General features: G+C 44.0%; 1 long non-coding RNA gene across 1 annotated transcript in view; it reads right to left on the bottom strand.

The window, feature by feature from the left end:
* LOC121035544 (uncharacterized) overlaps window positions 1-22,826 on the bottom strand; it is a 154,727-nt gene that overhangs the window by 129,188 nt on the left and 2,713 nt on the right. The window lies entirely within an intron of this gene.

Here is a 22,826-nt window from a genome sequence, read left to right as displayed (position 1 = left end):
AAAGATGACGTTTCCTGACTGCCTATCCAATGACTTTTCCAAAAACAAAAATTCGTTCTCCCTGCCTAGAATACCCTGAAGCCTAGAACCATGACTCACCCTGCAACACTTGCATTCAGTAGAAAAGCAATTAAAAACTCTACTAAATTGAGGTCAAAGAAATGTTCGATGAATTTGTCTTTGCTGAGTGATTTGTACTTGCCTATTCTCAGACTGGGTTAATGGAGTTCAGCAGAAGTATGTCTGGCCCAGGATGATCTGGAACCAGGAAATCATCTGGAATCAAGAAAGTGCCTTCCATTTCTAATGATAATGGATGAAAGAGGGGAAAAAAATAATTGAAAATCATTGCTACTAAAGCGTATGTCAGAGAAAATCAATTCGAGCTTTTCTCATTAGTTAAGACTCAAAGCTAAGATTTAAAAAAAACAACAAATGAAGCATCCTGTTTCTAATTCAGAGGATTATTGGGGAGGGACACGTCATCTATGACCCTCACACTTACTGAAGAGTGCCAATTCAGAGGACGAGCCCCACCACAAACCAGCATCCCTCTCAAGCTCTGTAAATATGAAGAGAGACCTCACTAAAAGTTGCTTGGTGCCATCGCAGGGCTTGGGAAGAGGAGCTCTTCTCTGCCTCATCTCAGAAGAACTGCTTTCCCTAACCCAAAAGAGAATGACTTTGTGAAGTTTGAGGGTGTCGGCAACCTGGGGAGACTGGTATTGCATTCCGTGGCTGAACATCTGCTTCACCAGAAGATGTCCACTGGGCTGCTGGATGCGGTAGAAACAAAACCTGGGGAGATATGGCATAGCAAGAGACTACCAGTGATGAACAGGGAGAGCATTGCCATCCTTAGTTCCTAGTTTGGAGGGATTCAGAAAATAATCCCGTACATGCCCACACTCTAAGTACAGGCCACAGGGAGCAGAAGAGGTTAAGAGCTATAATCTCCCTACCACTGACACAGCAGGTTGAGAATGGCACTTCAGAGAAGTAAAGCATCATAAACCACCTCCTGGGAGTCAGCAGAAAGATGAGGCCAAACTTTCTAACACATCACCAATGACTAGGAAAGCTTCCCTTGGGGGTGGGGGTGGAGGGGGTTTCCTCATCAGCAAGGCATGTGAGAGCAACCATCCATGTAGTTAGAGTTCATGGACAATGAGCTAGAGCAACCACCATGACTATCTCAGGGCAAGACTGCAACATTGCCCAGTCAGAAAGGACAATTGCTCTCTTTTTCTCTGTCTCCTGCCCAAACACCTGAGAAACCACTGCCAGGAAAGGGTAGAGAGAAAGGGTAAAGCTACCTGGAAGCCAGGCCATACAAGCCTCACCCTCACTCCAAGACGGTCAATCTCCAGCAGTGGGTGAAAGGAAATGACCGCTTTGAATATAATATGAAAGGGAATGTACTGAAAATGCAGGATCTCAAAAACTGATACCAAATTTTTTTAAATAACCGACAGCAGTAGAGATTATAGAACCAGGCCAAGATACCATGACGTGGGCCACTCTCCAGGATGAAAAATAAATTCAACATGACACAATGAAGAGTGATAGGAAAATTAAATCCTTTTAAACTCACATGTCCAACAAAATGCAAGTCATGAATAAATTGCTTATGTATATTAATGCAGCCCCAAAAGACTATACATTTTAACCTTCCCTATACTCTCCATCTACTTGGTTCTTAAATCAAAAATTGAGCAGGGAAAAAAAAGTAGGTCTCTCAACCTCGCTCATTGATCACAGCTCTGGCTGACCTCATATAAAAATTTTCATCCCGCTTCCAATCATGCGAGTTTTGTGCCTTTGACTCATCTTTCCATTTACAACCTTATTTAGCCCTTAGAACCAGCATTTGGCACAACTTCCCTGGATATGACCTTTTGATTCTCTCTTCAACTATGATTCATATTTTCCCTCCAGCTCCAGAGCCATCAATCATCTTGGGTCAACATCTCACCTGATTTGGCTTCACAGCCGGGCTCACAGGCTATAGGGCCACTCCAGGCTACCAAAGCCCCCATCAGTTTTGATTTAGACCAGGTCTAAGGAGTCATATCATGCCAGAACATAAAGAGGGCTCTTTCACCAGAGAGACAGACTCTTGTGTTTTGTTTTTTGGGTTTTTTCCCCTTCAGATCTTAAGTTATTGCTTAATGCTGTCTCCAGTGCCCAGATATTCCTGTATCTAAGCAGTCATTGGTCAAAGGGTATCAGACGGGGTCAGTCTCATTAGGATCAAGCTCTGTCCAACATTGATAGCTAATCCGAAACGCGCTCTGGTAGAAACCCTCAGTTCCACAGCTAATCAGAAAAGTCATTCAAATTGTGGATTTACAGATGGGAACTTAGGAAAAAGTACTATAAACATTAATTTTAACTAAAAGCAAATAGAAACATAACCTTATTTAAAAACCTTATAAGAACGGCAATTTTCCTTAGAGTATGGGTCTGCTAATCAGAGTTCTGCTTAGGTTTCTTTGCATAAATAACACACTATGCCTACATGGGGGCAAGAGATACATGAGAAATCTCTGTACCTTCCCCTCAATATTGCTGTGAGCCTGAGACTCCTCTAAAAAAGATAGTCTTAATTTTTTTAAGAGTGTATTATTTATGTAATAAATAGTTGGAATCATACAGTTATGCAGACTTTTCAAATTGGCTTCTTGTACTTATTCATTTGCATTTAAGTTTCCTCGAGTGTCTTCGTGGCCTGATACCTCATTTCTTTACAGCCCTGAAAAATATTCCATTGTCAGGATATAACACATTTTACTTATCCATTCACCTACTGAAAGGCATTTTAGTGACTTCCAAGTTTTGGTAGTTACAAAAAAGCTACTATAAACATCCAAGGGCAGGTTTTTGAACAGACATAAGCTTTTCCGCTCCTTTTGGTTAAATACCAAGAAACACAACTGCTAGATCATATGGTAAAAGCATGTTCAGTTTTGTAAGAAACTGCTGTACCATTCTGTATTCCTACCAGTGATCAGTGAGAGTTCCCGTTGCTCCACATCCTTACTAGCGTTTCATGCTGTCAGTCTTGTGGATCATGGCCATTCTGTGTGTAGTGCTATCTTATCTTTGTTTTAACATGAATTTCCCTCATGACCTATGATGTGGAGAAACTTCTCATATGGTTATTCACCATCTGTATATCTTCCTCACTGAGGTGTCTGTTAAGGTTTGGCCCATTTTTAAATCAACTTGTGTTTTTCTTTTTTATTGCTGACTTTCGTGTACTTCCCGCAATATGTCCTTTCAGAAAAATTTCTCCTAGTCTGTGGCTTGTCTTCTCATTCTCTTGACATTGTCTCTCACAGAGCAGAAGTTTTTCATTTTGATCAAGTTCTGCTTGTCAATTATTTCCTTCATCAACTGCACCTTTGGTGTTGTACTTAAAAAGTCATTGCCACAGCCAAAGTTATCTAGGTTCTCACATACTTGATCTTCTAGAGGTTTTTAGAGTTTTACAATTTGCATTTAGGTCTGTGACCCATCTTGAGTTAATTTTTGTGAAGGGTGTAAGGTCTGTGTCTAGAATTGTTTTCTCCATGTGAATATGCAGCTGTTCCCACCCCATTTGTTGAAAAGACAGTCTTTGCTTCATTGTAATCTTTGCTCTTTTGTCAAAGTTCAGTTGACCATATTTATGTGAGTCTATTCTTGGGCTCTTTATTCTTTATTCATTGATCTATTTATTTATTTACTTGTCATACCCTACTATCCTGAATACTGTAGCTTTATAGCACGTCTTCAGGTCAGGTAATGTCAGTCCTCCAATTTTGTTCTTCTCCTTAAATATTGGGTTAGCTATTTGGAGCTTCTTGTCTCTCCACATAAACATCAGAATCAGTTTGAGGATATCCACAAAATAACTGCTGGGACTTTTATCAGGACTGTAATCTCCAGATCAAGGCGGGAAGAACTGGCATCGTCCCAATACTGAATCTTCCTATCCATAAACAGGAAATATCTCTGCATTTGTTCAGTTCTTTGATTTCATTTACCCGAGCTTTGGAGTTTTGCTCATGTAGATCTTATACATACTTTATTATATTTATAGCTAAGTCTTTCATTTTGGATGGGGGTGCTGATGTGGATGGTGCTTCTAATTTCAAAATCCATTTGTTCATTGCTGGCATATAGGAAAGTGACGGACTTCTGTATATTAACCTTGTATCCTACAACTTGGCTATAATCACTTGTTGGTTGCAGGAGTTTTTGTTAATTCTTTCAGATTTTCTATGTAGGTAATGATGTCATCTGCAAACAAAGGCAGCTTTATTTCCCATTTCCCAATCTGTATACCTTTTATTTCTTTTTCTTCTCTATTGCACGGGCTAGAACTTCCAGTATGATGTTGCAAAGGAGTGGTGAGAGGGGACACCCTTGCCTTGTACCTGATCTTAGTGGGAAAGCTTCAAGTTTCTCGTCATTAAGTGTGATATTAGGAGCATCTGGGTGGCTCAGTCAGTCTAGCATTGACTCTTGACTTCGGCTCAGGTCATGATCCCAGGGTCGTGGGATCGAGCCCCGCATTGGGCTCTGCCTGACTGTGGAGTCTGCTTGAGATTCTCTCTCTCCCTCTGCCTTTCTCCCCTGCTGGCATGTGCGTTCTCTCTCTCTCTCTTTAAAAAAAAAAAAGTGTGGTATTAGCTCTAGATATCTTGTGGATAGCCTTTTTTGAAAAGTTCATTTATTTTTATTTTGAGAAAGACAGGCAGAGAGGAAGGGCGAGGGAGAATCTCCAGCAGGCTCCATGCTGTCAGTGCAGAGTTCTATGCAGATCTTGATCTCACAAACTGCTAAGATCCTGACCTGAGCCAAAATCAAGAGTCAGATGCTTAACCGACTGAGCCACCCAGATGCCCCATTTTTGTAGATAGTCTTAATAAGTTGAGTTGTTTGTAAAGAAAGCTAAGGGCAGAACTGTAAATTTTTAGATGTTTTTGTCAAAATTGCTGTAGCTGTTTCGCCCATATCGAATCAATAGCAATCTTTTGTTTTCAACATTTACTTATTTTTGAGACAGAAAGAGACAGAGCACCAGCAGGCGAGAGGCAGAGAGACAGGGAGACAGAAGCGGAAGCAGGCTCCAGGCCATGAGCTGTCAGCACAGAGCCCCACACAGGGCTTGAACTCACGAACCGTGAGATCATGACCTGAGCCGAAGTCGGACACTCAAACAACTGAGCCACCCAGGCACCTCTAATCAATAGCAATCTTTTAAAATAATCCATCTTCACTGAGTTTTCTGAAAACATTTCAACTTCATTTCAACTGTGTTTTCAAATAAACAACACTTTTTCACATTTATGGTCCGATGCCTTAAATAATATCAAATTAACTTTTATGATTATAATTCCAAGTATAACTGGAATAAACAGATTTAGGATAAACTCAACTAACTCAATGAACACATAATTTTTCTGAGTACAATTTCCCAGTTTTAGTAGAAAGCAGACTACTAGTTATGAGTATTCATGGTGCTTTGGGCATCAGTCAGAGGGAAGGAGGAACATTGATTAACCCAACAAGTCAATTAAGTACAGGCACGTTAAAAGAGCTCTCATTACACAGAATAACAATGATGATCATTTACAAATTTCTTTATACTGTGTAACATGCTATCCCATGCATTTCAGGGCATACATATGTACTACTCATGGGAAACCCTTCTTCCAAATGTTTACTAAATGTAATAAACTATACTCAACCAAATCATGAATAGTTGTTTTATAGTCATTTCTCAATTTTTTTCTTCTTTCTAATTTTATTAGGATTGGCGTGTCTTTAAAACTTTGATCTTTCTACAAACAATTTCCTGGTAATCTTCCTCATTTCAAAAACTGAGACCATTTAAGGTTTCTAGTAAATATAAGGAAATGAGAAGAATTGAAATGGCAAAAAAAAAAAAAAAAAAAAGGTGGTATTGTATTAAGAATTAAGATACGTATAAGGAATTACGTATTTAACTTCTTAAAATCAGGGAAGCCTTCATGAGAGTGATCTCTTTATACTGAACTTTGACTAAAATAATGATTATGATTTCAACAGCTAGGGAGACGGTGGGAAGGAAAGGCAGTTCTTGGAGAGTGAATGGTATAAACAGCATATAGGAAGGTATAGCATGTTGTTTTAAAATGTAGGGTATTGCGAGGGCAAGGAGGAGAGAAAACGCAGAGAGATGGTTTAGAATCATGCTGCAGAGGGGCAACTCCAATAGTCTAGGAAGGAAATAGTGAGAACCCAAAAGGCCCATTCCTGAGAGACAGATGAGTAACTCTCTCCAGAAGCCATTGACGTGGATTTTATTGGGTTTAGATTTTCTGAAGCAAACTGAGAAAGATTTATCTTTTCTGAGTCTGGTGGTTTTAAGTTTTTGAAACCAAAGCCTCAAAGACAGGAAAACAGAATCATCAGGCAGATGGGGCCACCCATGCAAAGGCGTGAAGTCTCCAGACAGGTCATTTATTCTGGTCATGTTTTGGGCACAAGACAATTGCTTGGGATGAAAACTAGGGATTCCACAGCAAATGAAATACAATATAGATATTATTGTTAAGGAAAGTTTGTTGTTCCAGTGATCAAGCTTTCCAATAATTAGAGTGGTGATCAAGTGGTGTTATTCGGGGTTGCTTTGGCATAATTTCTCAGTAGACTACGTAGATGAAATATGCTTCTCTTCACAGGATATTTTAGAATTTGGTTTACTATAAAATATGAGCTCTAAAGTTAATAAACAGGGTGGCATTTGGTGCCAAGGATTAAATATTTACTGGTAAAATATACAGTGATGAAAAGGATTTTCAAACAGGCGATAAATCATATGGTCTGAGCTCTATATTAAATATTATTTTTACCGGGGAAAACATAAAACGTAGACCAAGGGAAAAAGTTAACCCATTGTTGTAGTTCCCTGGGGCTGAACTTGTGAGGATCCCCAGATATTCCTTTAAAAAACCATGTAGATGGCAGAGATTCGATTTAATCTTTGAAAGGATTCATTTATTTGGTGATGTAACGAATGCTAACCCCCCATCCTTCACTCAGCCATGGTTGATTCTTTCACACTCTCCCATCGAGCCGTCCCGATTCCATCCATCTCGTCTACCTGTGGGAGTCCTCTTGCCCAATGGTGAAGAGCAAAGGCCCTATGGCTAGTCCGTCTAGGTTCAAATTCTGACCGCCAATTCCTAGCTATGTTACTGAAACACTGTGTTTTTCAATTTACTCACTCATCCACAAAATGAGTAGATTAATATACCACAGCCTAGGCTTCTATACAGATTAAGTGAGTATATACAGATGATACAGATATAGATAGATAGATATGACTTAGAACACAGCCCAGAAAATAGTGAGTTGCCCTTCATCCTCCTCTTTAATTATCCAAATATTCACCGTCTTTCAAAATCCAACTTAATACGTGAATGAACTATCTTTGATCAATGCAAACCTTCCCTAGATGTGCATAGCCTCTTAGGCATGTACCTCTTTGTTTTAATAGCTAATTGTTTATTATGCAGTGTTTCAAATTGATTCATGATTTTCCTAATACAGCAGTCTCCTAGAGAGAAAGATACGGACTAACTTTTTTAAAAAGTCTCTTTCAATTGAATGTGTCTCTAGAAGAGGATACTATCAACGGTCTGTGCCCGCAAATTCTGCATCTGGGGAGAGCCTAGTATGTGCATTCTGCTGAAAACTGGACATAGTTCCCTGTCCTCCAACTTGGGTGATGAGGGAGGTGGGTGCAACTGTTAAAGCGTGCTCCCTGTGTGTTGGCCAGCACTTGGTCTGAATAGATCTGCTCTTGATAAACTGTTGTTTAAGATGGATGGATAGATGGATGGATCAACATGAGACCTGAGGGGGGAACAAAAAAGTCCTGCAGAACAAAAGAGAACAGTTCGCCTCTGGAAATGATTTACCGCACAAAGCAGAAGTAACTTTCAGAAGATTTCTGCTTCACATTATCTGTAAGGCGTAGGGAAAGACTAGAAAGAATGCATTGAGAGGAAAATCCAAAAGGCAAGATGCTGGTTAGGAATACTGAGTCAAGAGAATCTTTGTGGTAGGGAAGCAGAGGGGTGGCGAGAGAGACTGAGAGAGGGAAACTGATACTGTGATACTGCTCTGCATTTTAATTCTATTTCCTTTAAACTCGGTGTTCATGGAGAGCAGCTCAGTGATTTTCTGCAGTCTGAGACTTATGTTCCTAATTAGACTCATTTATGTAGTAACATTAAGAACACGCAACTGGTGGAAGCAATAGAAAGAAATGGGGAACAGTCGAAGGTCAATGCTTTGCCTGGCAAATAGAGATAATAAGAATGTGAAGACAAAAAATCCTACTCAACAAAATCTCAGGATCGTAGGTCATGGGCAAGAACATTTTAGACATGCCCCTGCTTCAGGATAGGGTGGCCTTGTGTGAAGTCACATCCAAAAGACAACTTTCTTGGGGCGCCTGGGTGGCTCAGTCAGTTAAGTGACTCTTGATCTCAGCTCAGGTCTTGATCTCAGAGTCATGAGTTCAAGCCCTGCATTGGACTCTATGCTGGGAGTGACGCTTACTTAAAAAAAAATCTATATCATCTATATCTGTATCTATATCTATATCTATATCTGTATCTGTATTTATCTATATTATCTGTCTATCGATAACTTTCTTTATATGTCTCCAGAGAGGGAGATTCTGGCCTTACAAACAGATTCTGCAAAAAGAACAATTCTACCAACCTAACATTCTACAGAGAGCTTTTCCCAATAAGCGAAAGCAAAATACAGACAGGTGGCAAGATCTTTTATTAAAAAAAACCTGGGAGATAAGTCATAAGACCTGAACTTTAGTTCCATCCTTTTCTGCTCATTTGTTCACTGATTCTGTCCAAATCACCAAGCTTCTGAGGCTTGGTTTCCAGAGCCTGAAAAGAATAAGCCTAAGCCTTATCTTCAAAAACACAAGTGGAAACTACTAGCCATTCACCAGAATTTTATAAAGCGTAAGGCACTTTTGGTGTATGTATTACTTCTAAAGATGATAGGTTGGAGGGGCACGTGGGCAACTCAGTCCGTTGAACATCAGACTTCGGCTCAGGTCATGGACTCATGGTTCGTGAGTTCGAGCCCTGCATCGGGCTCTGTGCCGACAGCTCAGAGCCTGGAGCCTGCTTCAGATTCTGTGTTTCCGTCTCTCTCTGTTCCTTCCCTCCTCACGCCCTTTCTCTCTCTCAAAAAGAAATTTAAAAAAAATGTTTTTTGAATTTTTTTTAAAGATGATAGATTGGAATGTTAAATAGTTAAAGACAGGTTTCAAAATGACCAGGGGAAGTTCAAGTGAGGCTAGAAATTCTGCAGATATGCTAGTTTGCTTCCCTATCCAGCACAGACCCATTGACCCAATCCAATGCCCCTTGCAAATTAAACTTCTATAAATGTCCAACCTTCCAACTTGTTTCAGAGTTGCCTGGATTCTTTGTTGCATCCTGCATGTGTATCTACCTATTTTTTGTTTGGCCGTATCAATACATATCCTAAACAGTTCTCCCCCAAAGGGTATAACCCATGGTCCCATAATGACAACTGAAGTCCACAGAACCCACAGCTGAAGCCAATGACTACAATGGTGGTAAAGACAGTGATACCATGTTGGGGCACCCGAGTGGCTCAGTCGGTTAAGTGTCCAACTTCGGCTCAGGTCATGATCTCACGTTCATGAGTTAGAGTCGCGAGCCCCACGTCAGGCTCTGTGCTGACAGCTCAGAGCCCGGATCCAGCTTCAGATTCTGTGTCTCCCTCTCTCTCTCTCTCTACCCCTCTCCTGCTCATGCTCTGTCTCTCTCCGTCTCTCAGAAATAGACGTTAAAAAACATGTAAAACAATAAGATAGTGACACCATACTGAAGACGGTAACAGAAAGTGATGGAATCCTACCTTGTATTTCCAAAGGGAGGTCACAAAGCTCCCTTTGTGACCTGAGTTTCCAAATCCTCCATGAGGTTCCACTTAAACACACAACAGATGCACACAAAGCCTCAGCAATTGCCAAATTATATTATTTTAACTAGCAAACCAAATCTGAAAGCCTTGGGCAAAAGTTTTCACAAAGCACATTGGGGCAATGCCAGCTTCGATGATGGCAGAAGTTTTGATTACGAGCTTGCCCACATCTTAAATAAATAAATAGTGACCTCCTTACCACCCAGAATGATTTTTCCTTGAATGGAATTATTACTCAATGGAAAGACAAACACTGAAATTCAAAGCAGAAGTTTTCTGTGCATTGATATTAAACCATAAGAAATGAACCAAGAGACGGAAGAGGTAAAGGGAGCTGCTCCCAGTTGCTGGCCGCTTCTCCTTGGTTCCCACACCCACAATGACTTCACCTTATTTTACGTCTTCTCTCTCAGCCGGGGGTGGACCCCCTACCGTTGCTTTGCCTCCTGGTACATTCCTCATCAACCTTTAAATATCTGCTTCTCTGTGAAGGCTCTTCTAGTCCCTCCATCAGTGCCCCGTCAGTCATATAGTCTGTGGCTCTGATTCCATCACAGCTCGTCTCAGGTGCAAGGGCCACCGAGTCAGAATCCCAGGCTTCAAATCCGGTTTCCCCTTCCTGGGCAGGTTATTCATCTGAAAATTGGGATAATGACACGACCTCCTTGGGGCTAGAGTGAAGATAAAAAGGCAAGCTGTGTCCAGGATTTGTGCGGTGTTTGTGACAAAACAACCGGGCAATAAATTTTTTGCTTTCACCAAATTAAAAAAAAAAAAAAAATTCCCTATTCAGGTATATTTTGTCTATATTTTGTTATATTTTCTTTTCTATTCAGGTATCCCTAGCAAGGCTGGTATCTAGTACAATGTGGGCACTTAAATTTTTTTTTTCCATTTAACAAATGATTGCATATGTAGAGTGATGGAAACTTTAAAAAGAACTTTATGGGACGCCTGGGAGGCTCAGTCAGTTAAGCGTGCGACTCTTGATCTCGGCTCAGGTCACGATATCAAGGTTTGTGAGATCGAGCCCCACATCGGGCTCCATCCTGACAGCGCGGAGCCTGCTTGGGATTTTCTCTCTCCCTCTCTCTCTGCCCCTGCCTTGTTCGTGCACATGTGCTCTCTGTCTCAAAACAAATAAAATAAGTAAATAAACTTAAAAAAAAAAAAAAGAAAGAAAGAACTTCAGCACATGTGGTCTCCTTGGCACCTTCCGGTAGCCCTCAGAGAGACGCAAGGCAGGCCCAGGCTTCCTCCTGGGGAGAAAGACTCTTCTTCGTCTTCATGTGCAGCTGCCCATCGTGGGACACCTTCTGAGCTCAAGGATCATATCACACGACCAGACTGGATCAAATAAATTACTCTGGTAATGTTGCAGTTTGAAGAAACCACCAAGGGGCAGGAAAAACACGGGGGGCTTTTTCAGTCAGGGGTAACACTGCCGGGAAAGTTGACTGACTTCTGGTACCAAAATTCCAGAAGCTTCCCTCCCCCAGTTCTTCCTTATCTTGTGTTTCGATTCTTTCCAAACAATGTTCTTAAGTCCTGTGAGATTGTAGGTAGAACACCGAGTTCTCGTGCTGTCTCTGCCATTAGCAACTGTGGATAAATCTCTTCTCCCTTTTTAAAATATTTTTAATGTTTATTTATTTATTTTGAGAAAGAGAGAGAGAGCATGAGCACGAGCTGGAGAGAAGCAGAAAGAGAAGGAGAGAGAGGATCTCCAGCAAGCTCTGCACTCTCAGTGTGCACAGCCGGACGCGGGGCTCAGACTCGTAAACCGTGAGATCGTGACCTGAGCTGAAGTCAGATGCCTAACCGACTGAGCCACCCAGACGCCCCTCTTCATGTCTCCTAAGGCGAGTTTCAGTATCTACTGAATGGGAACGATACCACTCGCCCCGCTTACCTCAGTCATTGCTAAAGGTGCACACGGGGTGATTTCTGCAGTGAGGTTTCGTGAACTACGAAGCAAATATAAACCATTAGTACTCCCCACTTCCCAGGCAGTAGCAATAGCTTATTTCCCTTGGTGGAAATGATAAAACCTGTGTTGGACCCAGCAACACTAGGGGTCAGCCACGTGGAAGCGCGCTGGGTCCAAACCTAGTAAGTCCCGACTTCCTCTCACTCTCGCCAAGTTCTCGGCCAATGTCCTGAACCTTTTTGCTTTTAACCCGCCTCACAGTCTACTTCCTGAGCCACTGCCGATCTCCTTGGTGCCTAAGCCCTGGACACACGTCTCGTCCGTAGTGTAGAATCCTGCACCCCACAGATGACATTTGACACTGTTCCTTCAGCACCGTTACCTAGAGCAACGAGAGTGAGAAGAACTTTGGCTTTTCTGGGTGCTTCTACGTGGCAAGGGTGGGCCTATGAGGCTTGGCCACAGAGTCGCACGAGGAGCGCCTTCTTTGGTCATTTTTTTGACCCATGCCTTTTTATGCTCCTTGCTCAGAACACGCTTTTACACGCATTCCCATTACCCGATGGTAAGTCTCAATGACAAAGTCCGAAGTTGATTCTTGCTGGGAAGGGTTATTAGCTTTCTCTAGCTCTATTATTTTTATACGCACGATGAGAGAGTTCTCACGAGGTCAAATCACTGGGCAATGTTTCCAGAACTCAAGCCACTCTTCCTCTTGAAAAACTAAATGGAGAGAAGAATAGACTCCCTTCTCATGTGTAGGGCAAATATTTCCCCCCGGCAGGTGGGAGAGGGTTCCCTTCACGCCAACCCCGCACACATTCTTTCAGAACCTTCTTTGTTTCAAGAGTTTGGCCCATATCTGCCGGGTTGCACAAAAAGCGTCTAGACCGTGTGAGACAATCCACAAATCAGAAGGAGCCAAGGGGTGGGGTAGTCTGGGGAGGATAAAGTCACAATCCCCTACAGGGGATTGTGTTAAGAAGGTGGAAGAGGGGCTCGGGGAAACCTGTTCTGGTTCTCAGGTCGTGTGGGTCCCAGATCGGTTCAGATCTATCAGGTCGAGGAGAAAGGCTGTGGAAGCCCCGGACCAGCGCACGCAGAAGCAACTCCTCCACGCTGACAAGCCTTCCCACATGCGGCCTCAGGGCCTGCGATCCAGAGTTCCCTTCTCCAAGGATCCTGTTACAGTACCAGACCTCCAGCTGTCTGCAGCCGTGGGCCTTCCAGCTCCCCACCGCTGGCTTTTGAAATAGAAATGGCCTCTCTCTAAGACAGTTTACCAGAAGAGATGGTTTCAGATGCGCAGTGTGTGAACATACGATTCTAGAAGCAGCCAGTAAGCTAAGGCCTCAGAGTATTTTCAGAGTATCAGTCGGATACGTTTCAAACCCCAAGTTCAAGGGCCTGTGGGAGAAGAAAGGGTTTCGGGGACTTTTCATGAAAACAGCCCCCGGGGGTGGGGTGAGTTTCAAGCTATTAGGAGGTAGATGGGGTTGGGTTCAAGATAACAACCCAGTCGGGGGCACTTGGGTGGCTCAGTCGGTTGGGCACCCGACGGCGGCTCAGGTCACGATCTCGCGGTCCGTGAGTTCGAGCCCTGCATCGGGCTCTGTGCCGACAGCTCGGAGCCCGGAGCCTGTTTCAGATTCTGTGTCTCCCTCTCCCTCTGCCCCTCCCCCGCTCATGCCCTGTCTCTCAAACTGAACAAACATTGAAAAAAAAAAATTAACAAAGACAATAAGCCAATGAGAAGTAAGTCGTGGTGCACGCCGTGCTCCGTTTCCCCTTAAATCAGACGCTGTTGCTTTTTTCTGTTCTTATTGACACACGTTTCAACTCCCGGCTTCTTGTTGCTTTGACTATGAGGTTCATAGGCTCAGGGTAGTCTCACTGCATAAATCAGGGACTGTTGTGGTTTAAAATGTTTTCAGTGCTATAAACTTCCAATGTGCCAGTTGTTGAAGGTTAAGTTCGTGTCTACGCCGGGCTGTTTGTTCAGAGCTCCATAACTTGAACAGACAGTGGTAAGAAATTTTATGATATGCATTTATGTTAGTTCTTTCTACTCCTTTCCACCACTTACTCATCCTCCTGGGACCTCAAACTGTGGTATCCCTCTCTTTCCCCCTCGCTCCCTCCTTTCCTTCCTTCCTCCCTTCCTCCCTCTCTCCCTCCCTCCATTTCTTTCTTCTCTTCCCTCCCTTCCTGCCTCTCATTCTCCTTTTCTGTATTTCCTGAGCCCTGGCTTCTGTCTCATGACACAGCCTCTCTTTTGCCAGATTACATAAATATCAGGCAGTCTGTTCTCTGTCCCTTTGTGAAACACCTTCTCCAAGCTGTGTTTTCCCTTGCATTTAACTCTTCCAAAGTAGCAGCCTTCAGAGGGACTGAGGCGCCTAGGCACTAACTAGGGAAGAGAGAGACCAAAGTTCTTGTTTGGCAAAGTCACAGCACCCCTCTCCCCACCCCACCCCACCCGGCCACAATCAATCTCACCAAAGCCCTTTTCAAGTCTGGAATTATTTTCATGCAGCTGAAGAAGGTCGGGTTGTTGAGTTGTTCCTTCCTGCTTCCTTGACCCTCTCCCCTCACCGCCCCCCCCCCCACCTGCCGTCCTCACAGAACACAGAAACCCGGAGCATAATTAAAAGAAGAAAACAAATAATAGAAGAAAGGCGTTGGACACCTAAGGGTAACAATGAAACATTCTGAAATGTTGGGAGTCAGGTACAGAACCCAGGAACAAGGTGGTTAACATCCCCCTGCCTTGCAAACCCTTTGTCTTTCGGAGCCCCCAGGAGCAAGCTGCTGAGGCTTTGAATTCCTATCCCTGGTGGAGCCCCAGCCAGCGGACTCCACCTACATTCTTACTAGGCCCCGGTGGGGAGAGGGAGTCACCAGGGAAAGGGGAAGCAGGGCAGACCCCAGGGACTGTCGGCGACACCACAGGGCTTTAGCCTGTTTTTTGATGTTTGCCCAAAGTCACCCAGTTGAAATGCCTGAATTTAATACCACTTCCCTCACCACACACTCGGCCAAATGTCCTTGGCTTTTCAATAGACGTAACCTCTTGGCACCATGAGTCTTGATGTTTTGCATTCTCTTCTTTTAGATTTTTTAACTCTCAACTTTCTGACTTAAGCTTCCTAAGTCATTTAAATGCCTTACATCCTGGAAGGAGATCCTTCCTTCCCTCCCTTCCTCTGGCCCTCTTCCCTCCCTTCCTCCCTCCCTTCCTCCCTTCCTTCCTTCCTTCCTTCCTTCCTTCCTTCCTCCTTCCCTCTCTCCCATCACTTCTGCTTGCTTTCTTTATTTCACTTTTTCAGAAGGGGGGAGAGAAAGCAATGGCGGAGCCCTTGGAAACTCTGCCCAGGGACAGAGCATCCCAGGGATGTTTCCAACATGGCGTGGTGGGATGCAGGGAGACCGCACGGGTGATAGAGGAGCCACTCTGTCCAGAGAATAGAATTCTCTTTACGACAGCTTCCCAATTCCTTCTTGCTATATTTGTTGAAGTAGCTTCAGAAAGCTACAATCTAATCCTTGTCCCCAGGCTTGTCCCAGGCTTTGGCACTGAACACAGTCTTCAAGTGTTGCCCTTGAGTAGCAAAATGGGCTTATTGTCAGGTTGTTCTCTTGCACCCTTATAAATGCCCTTCTGGAGACTTTCTTCTTCTCTTGGCCAGCGTCTACAATGGCCAAGTCGCTTGGTTTACTGCCAGTGAGGGCTGGTGTTAGTTTTTAAAAACATAGATGCTTTTCATACCTTTGTCTCCACTATTTTTTTTAACCATCCTGGATTATTTTCCCCTAGAAAGTCCAGGAGACTTGCCAAAGTTCACAATCTCCGTGAAGAGCAAAACAGCAGGAAACACTTGCCCATGTACCACACTTGTGTGCACACACAAGCTATGTCTCACTGAATATGGTAGATCAATCATCGTAAATGAAGTAGCAAGTGTGATTTTACACGTACGAGTATTTTTCACAAAACTGACCAGTTGTAAAATCGTAAAACTGATTGGATAGTTTGGGGGGGGGGTTCTTTTGTTTTGGGTTTTTGTCATTATAAAGCCCTAGTTGAGTCTTAAACTTTTTGTTTTTCTTTTTAATGTTTATTTATTTTTTTGAGAGAGAGAGAGAGAGACAGACAGAGACAGAGGGTGAGCGAGGGAGGAGCAGAGAGAGCGGGAGACACAGAATCCAAAGCAGGCTCCAGGCTCCCAGCTGTCAGCACAGAGCCCAATGTGGGGCTCGGACTCACGATCCATGAGATCATGACCTGAGCTGAAGTCGGACACTTAACCAACTGAGCCACCCAGGTGCCCCAAGTCTTAAACTTTTAGATGATCTTTCTGGATCTCTATGTTTCTTCAGCAAGCAGCTCTTTCATGGACTTTGTCTGCCACCAGCTTGGTACAGCCCATTCATTATGCATACTATTGATAGGGATTCTTACTGTGCACTTTCTATGTATCATGTCATGTGCTAAGGGCTTTATACACAATTTCTTGCTTAATCTTCCAAGCAATCCTATGAAGTGGGTATTATATTAATTAATTTTACAAGTATGGAAACTGACGCCCAGATAGGTTATGTCACTTGCCTGAAATATCTATGCCTATTCACCTTGTCCTCCAGCCCCTGGTTAGAAGTAGAACATCCTCTTCCTTACCTTTCTGTCCATCACGTGGCATTTAACATCAGCTCGGCACACAGCGGATGCTGGATGAATACCAGTGAATATCCACTTACCAAGAGGAAAAATTTAAAGCAAAGACCAAGAGACAATCAAAGCAGGTTGTACTATGACTCCTTTCCAATCTCCTATCTTCAGAGCCCTGCAAGCCACTCCTAGGCTAGAGCAGAATAATAGTGATTCCGCAACAAGTTAGCAGTGAACTTTGTGGTCTCTCGCTTCAGATTTCAGTGCCCCAAGTGGGGACTACGAACCCACGGCTATGGGAGAATAAATACAGAAACCCACCATCCTCGGTCAGCTAAAAACGTTGCCTTTGTCATGGCTCGCATTATGAATCTCTTGACTCTTGACCTTTTCCCAGGAAAAGGTACCGGGATAGGTGTGGTTTATCCGCAGGAGCCATCAAGTCAAGCACATGTTGGGTGCTTACGTTGTTTCCGGGCCTGGTATACCGATTCCGTATTAGGTAACTTCTTATGCCTAGAAACCTGGATCTCACCAGCATTAAGTCTGTCTGTGTCCTTGAAGTTTTGCCAATTGTCAGTGCTTCCGAGTTGAGTGGAGATCTGCGGAGATCTTGCTTTTGTGGTCCTATGTCGTACTGGTTTATTAGCAGTTGTTAGTAGGGTGCTTGGATGGCTCAGTCGGTTAAGCGTCTGACTTCTGCTCAGGTCGTGATAGTGAGATTGTGTTGACAGTGAGGAACCTACTTAGGATTCTCTCTCCCTCCCTCTTTCTCTGACTATTCCCCACTCACGCTCTCTATCTCTATCTCAGGGAAAAAAAAAAAAAGAATTAAAAAAAGAAAAGAAAAGAAATTGCTAGTGTATTCCTCAGATATGTCTCAGATTTCTGGCATTGTCTAGCTCAGTCTCAAAAGAAGCCCACACCTAGTTTTCTAGATCAAGTGCGGGCACTTGCTACAACCCGTGATCGTTAATTAACCCTAAGATGGTACTAACCCTAAGACGCAGAGATTGCTCACCACAAGCTGAATAACTCTGGTTCCCTGAATGGTTAAAGTCTATTGACTGCCAGGGTTCTATGCTGAGAACCAGAAAGGGCAGAAGAAACAGGAAAGGGCTCTCCGACGCACTCAGTTACTCCAAGAACGACTTCTCTAAGCAAACGGTCAATGCAGACAGTGCCTTTCACACAGAGAGAAGAAACAAGGTGGTTCTAACAAGAAGCTTCAAGACTACAACAGCGGCATGAGCAGAGAAACAGGATGTACCGCCATGAAAAAAAAAAAAAGACGCAGGACACAAAGGAAACACGACTTTAAATAAATTGCCAACCACATGCACACATGCATAGGTTGTCTCGCCTCTGTCTGCCCAGAGAGGAAATCAGACCATGAGCTAAGGAATGAAGCCCAGAGAGGTAGATGGACCAAGCAACTGATTCCATCACCTGGGCCTGCTTTCTTTCTTAGACTCTTCAGTTTGAACACCCTGTAACAATGTCCAACGAGAAAGCAAATCAACAAAATGTTGCCCTCAAAGAGTTAAGATTGATGCCACTGCTCTCTTCGGTGCATTCTTCTAACAAGGTCACAACTGCACAACGCTGCATTCTCTGACCTCGCCTACCCTTACTCCAGCGCTTTCTTCCCAGAGTCACATGAACTCTCTTTGCCATCCTTCCTTTCAACTGCTATTTCTTCCGGGCCTCCATGTTCCAAGAAGCTGCCATTTGGGATGCAAAGCGATCCGGACCCACCTCACGGGTTGGTTTCCTTTCAAGCCCAGTTAGGAGCCTTGGGACGGCCCCCATCCAATCAATCCATGGCACAGAGGGAGATATCTTCCACCGGAGCACAAAGAAGACTCTGTAGGACCCAAATGGGTCGGAAGCTCAGGTTTTGATTCCCAGCTCTGCCGCTCACCAACCCGGTGATCTCCGGGCAATCGCCCAGCTGTAGGCTCCTATCCGGAAAACGGGGATTGTCATACCTGCCTCATAGGAATAACTTGAGGTTTAAATGAGATCGTAACATTAGTGCTTCTATAGCACCTACTGGGTGCTAGGTGCTGTTAATTAAGTAACTGGCCCAAGGTCATACAGCCAGGAAGTAGCAAAGAGGTGACTTGAATCCGGGAGGGCTGGCCCCAGCGCTCTCGCCTACCACTCCTCTCGGTACAACGTTCGTACGTCACTCAGCCCCGTGTCTGGCATGCGATCACAGCGTCGTGCATGCCAGCGATCATTTTATCATTATCTTTCTTACGCAGGCCACCAGAAAAAAAATCTCACGTCAACAGAGATGAGGAGAAGAAAAAGAGGTTCTGGAATGCAGTACCCGGACCTCGGCACGGCAGGGTAGTTTTTCTGTGGGGTCTAGGAAGGACTCACCAAAGAGACGCGTGACTTTTGTCAAGAGCTGCCTCTAGCTCACAAGTGTTCTTGGTTTGGCACCATTGTCTCTTCCATTTTCCAAGACTGACGCAGAGCCTGAAGTCTCAATGGAGAATGGTAGCTTATTCTCACCCTCTCGTTTTATCAACGAGTAAACTGAAGGTCCGAGTCATAGCATTTTGTCACAGAGGCTTTGTAAATTAGCAACAAAGCTGACAGTTGAATGCAAAGTTCTCTTGATGCCCAGATGATGTTCTGGCTCTTAAATGGACAGCCAATACATCTCCCAGGTTTTCTAGATTTCAAACTCTCTTGTCCCTGGTCTGCCTAAGTGCAGTGCTCCTGGCCAAGTGAGTGATTTAATTATTGATTTGGAAAACATGGCTACGACAATGATTCATCACATGGAAGACAGTTGCAAAGCCATTCTCTCCATCTGCTTCTAATGGACCCGAGGTGGATGGGGGTGGAGTTAAATCAAAAGGTTCCTAATCCTCTCGGTCTTCAGCGGTCCTGAGCTTCGGGGGACCTGTTTGCTCAGGCTGAGCCCCAAGAGCTCACAATGAATTAGGTCGTTCGAGTGCTCCGGACCAGACGGGACATGAAACATTGAAATCGGGGACCTCCTTCCACGCCACCAAAAAGATCCTTTGCCTTTAAGGGCTCCTTTTTAAAGCCAGCGAGTTTCCTCTGATCCTCCTTAATAAAGTGCCCCAGCAGCAGTGTTCCCCTTCCTTATTTGAGATCTGTGCAGTCTCATTAAATTTGATGTGTCGCAGAGGGCTTGGGTATGTGAAAGGGAGGCTGTGAGAGCAGGGTTGGAGGTTGCCAGCTTCGCTAAGGAAACGTAATTCATTACGGCTTTTCAAAATGGACGCCCCTCTGGCTTCCTGCTCCATTGATTTTTCCCCCTTTGCAAGTAACAAGTGAAGGGCCAGCTCAGCCTGCAGATTTAACCCTTATTAACAGCCGTTTAAATTAGAGATGAGTTTTGATGGAGAGACAGGAGCCTTCGTATATCCCCCACTCAAAGCAAACCCAGAAGAGATGATTAAATATGAAAGCCTGCAAATGTCTGGTGCCAGGCTGGCAATGTGGCATCTACCCCTCACCCGAGGAGGGGCCAGCGCCGCCATTAAGGAGTTTATCCAAATAACGTGCTCCTACTTTTCCCCGGTTAAATATTCATGACCCGCTCCTTCCTCCCCCACCCCATCCTTTGCAATAGTAATAGAGGAGGGAGCATTTGCTGTTCTATGTGAAATGATGAATCCAAGGACGAGGCAGACCGCTGGCATGCTGGCTCCCAAGGCTTGCTCAGAAAGGCTCATCTAGAACAACAAGGATGACCCCTGAGACCTTAAAGAGAAAATGCGGACCGCTTAGGTGCTCCCGAATGGAAGAACCTGAACCAGGCCAACCTGTTCCGGGAACGGAGCCTACAGAAAGAAGACAAGGGTGGCAGAAAGACCCAGGCTTTGCCTCCATCTGTGGGGGACAGTGTGTGCAGCAGCCCACGAACTAGCCAGGAAGCAAAACAGCAAGGTCAAGGGCAGTGCCCTGACAAGGGTACAGACGGTCCAGGAGGAGGCTGCTCATCCAGCTTGTGTCCCTATTTTACTTGGAACCTCTTCGTGCCTCAGATTCCTTAGGCTCTTCAACCCTACGTGCTCTTAGCGGTGCTGTTCGGTGCGGTTCCTCTCCCTTCTCCCTTAAGAGAATGACGTGGAGCGTCACGTTGGGTATCACAGCCCAAACAACACCTACCTGCCCGTTGGGACAGCGCACCAAGGAAAAAGACCCTTTCCAGGAAGGGATGGAGATGAGGCACTGCCCCAAACCAAGTTAACTTTGTTCAGATTTTTTTTTTTTTTTTGCTTTCCCACTTCCTCTAACAGCCTTCATCTTCCCTCAAAACAGATAGATAGATAGATAGATAGATAGATAGATAATAGATACAGATATAGATGATATAGATAGATACAAATGATATAGATATAGATATAGATATAGATATAGATATAGATAAACATATCAATCAGCAGAATCAGGGTCATAGCCTTTGGAAAATGCTCACACACACACACACACACACACCCCACGATAAGAAAGAAAAACATCAAGGCCACTCTCTCATGATCATACTCTATAAATTTATATTCCTGACTTGCAGCATCTAACTCGAGGAATCTAAAGAGAAACGTTCTGTGACAGAAACAAAATAAGACAGGCCTAAGTGAATCATGCGAGGGCAGCCCCACCATTTCCATGTGAAGTGAAAGAGGGTGGCAACTCACCGCATTCTGATTTTATTTTGAACCGAAGTGCGTAAAAAGACTCTTGTTCTAGACTCTAAATTTTATGGTCGCAAATTTTATCGGACACCCTACCTTTTCCTTCCCAGGATGCAATTCTCGCCACTCCCCCCCCCCACTCCACTCCCCAGAGTCCCGAAATAGGAAAGAAATATGTACACAACAGGGTGGTCCCCCACTTCCCTCCGTTCACTTTGGTGACTTTCACGTAAGTTTCCTCCGGACCCTCAAAGTATTCACAGAGTGTTTTGAGTAGGGTTCTCTTCAAAGTGTTTTGAAACAGTTTCAACGTAGTCACAGTGTCAGAGAAAGTTGTGGCCAGCTTGTGCTGGTGGTAAAGTGGGGACCACTGGAAATCGAGGCCTTCCTCCCTTATTTTATTTTGTTTTGTAGTAATTGGCACCATCAGGGAAATGCACAAAGATGAAGCACTGGGGAAATAAACTCTCAGTTTCCAGTGTAGGTCCCATCCAGAGACAGATTAAGGGAGGTGTGGGCTTTAACAGCTGCCAAGAACTTTCAGGTTCAGAACAAGTGTCCACGCACGACACAGATTTGGCAAAGCCTTCTCCTCTTAATTTCATACTCGCAAGTATGTGCAGGGAAATGTAATCCCTGTTTTTCTGAGAAGCTTTCCCTTTCTAGAACATCCAAGCCCTGCTTTACAAGCACGTACCTCATGAAAAGGGAGCTTGTAACATGGAGGAAACCTTCCTGCCAAACAAGGAAGTTACTCCCCTGACCCAAAGAAGTAGTGTGTTGTAAGGCGACCGCTTCGAAACGTATTTTGCTCATCTACATCCTGCACTCCCTGCTGCAAAATAGTTCTCTGGCTCCTAAAAGTGTGCGGAATGATAAAAGGGAGGGAAGGAAAGAAAAAAATAAGTCGTATGATTGAGCACTTAGCATGTCCCAGAAATGCACTTTAGGACTTTGCATATGTTGTTTCATTTCATCTTTGCAACGAGCCCATGAGATCACTTATCTTTGTGTTTCCACGGAAAGATAGAGACACTGGGAACAAGATGGTTTGGGTAACTTCTCCAAAGTCTGAGGGGCTGATCTAGAAGTAGGATTACAATCTATATAATTTTAAAGCTCCTCTTTTTTCATTATACAATACAGTCTCCCAATTGCAAGGGTCTTTAAAAATCAGAGACCCAAACACCACCAAAGCCACAGAGTGGAAACAAGAACCTTGATTCTTAGCTCCGTCTTATTTCCCATTATAACAGAGTGACCCACGCTGGGTTTGTATCAAAATGTTAGTTGGCCCCATTAGCACCTTCCTGTCATCATTGTTAATGGATGTAATGCCATGTTCTGTCAGACACAAGCCATCCCATGCAACCAATGGTGCCAGTAAAGGGTATCAGTCATATGGATCCATTGTTTCTACAAATACTGATGGCCACTATACTGCAAAGCATTTAAGGTGAAAGAAAGAAAGAAAGAAAGAAAGAAAGAAAGAAAGAAAGAAAGAAAGAAA

Source organism: Herpailurus yagouaroundi, unplaced genomic scaffold (assembly GCF_014898765.1).
Source record: "Herpailurus yagouaroundi ecotype Mexico unplaced genomic scaffold, PumYag 161, whole genome shotgun sequence".
In the NCBI taxonomy this organism is placed as follows: Eukaryota; Metazoa; Chordata; class Mammalia; order Carnivora; family Felidae; genus Herpailurus; species Herpailurus yagouaroundi.
The sequence above is the reverse complement of the archived record's forward strand: the minus strand, read 5'-3'. Positions and strand labels throughout refer to the sequence as shown.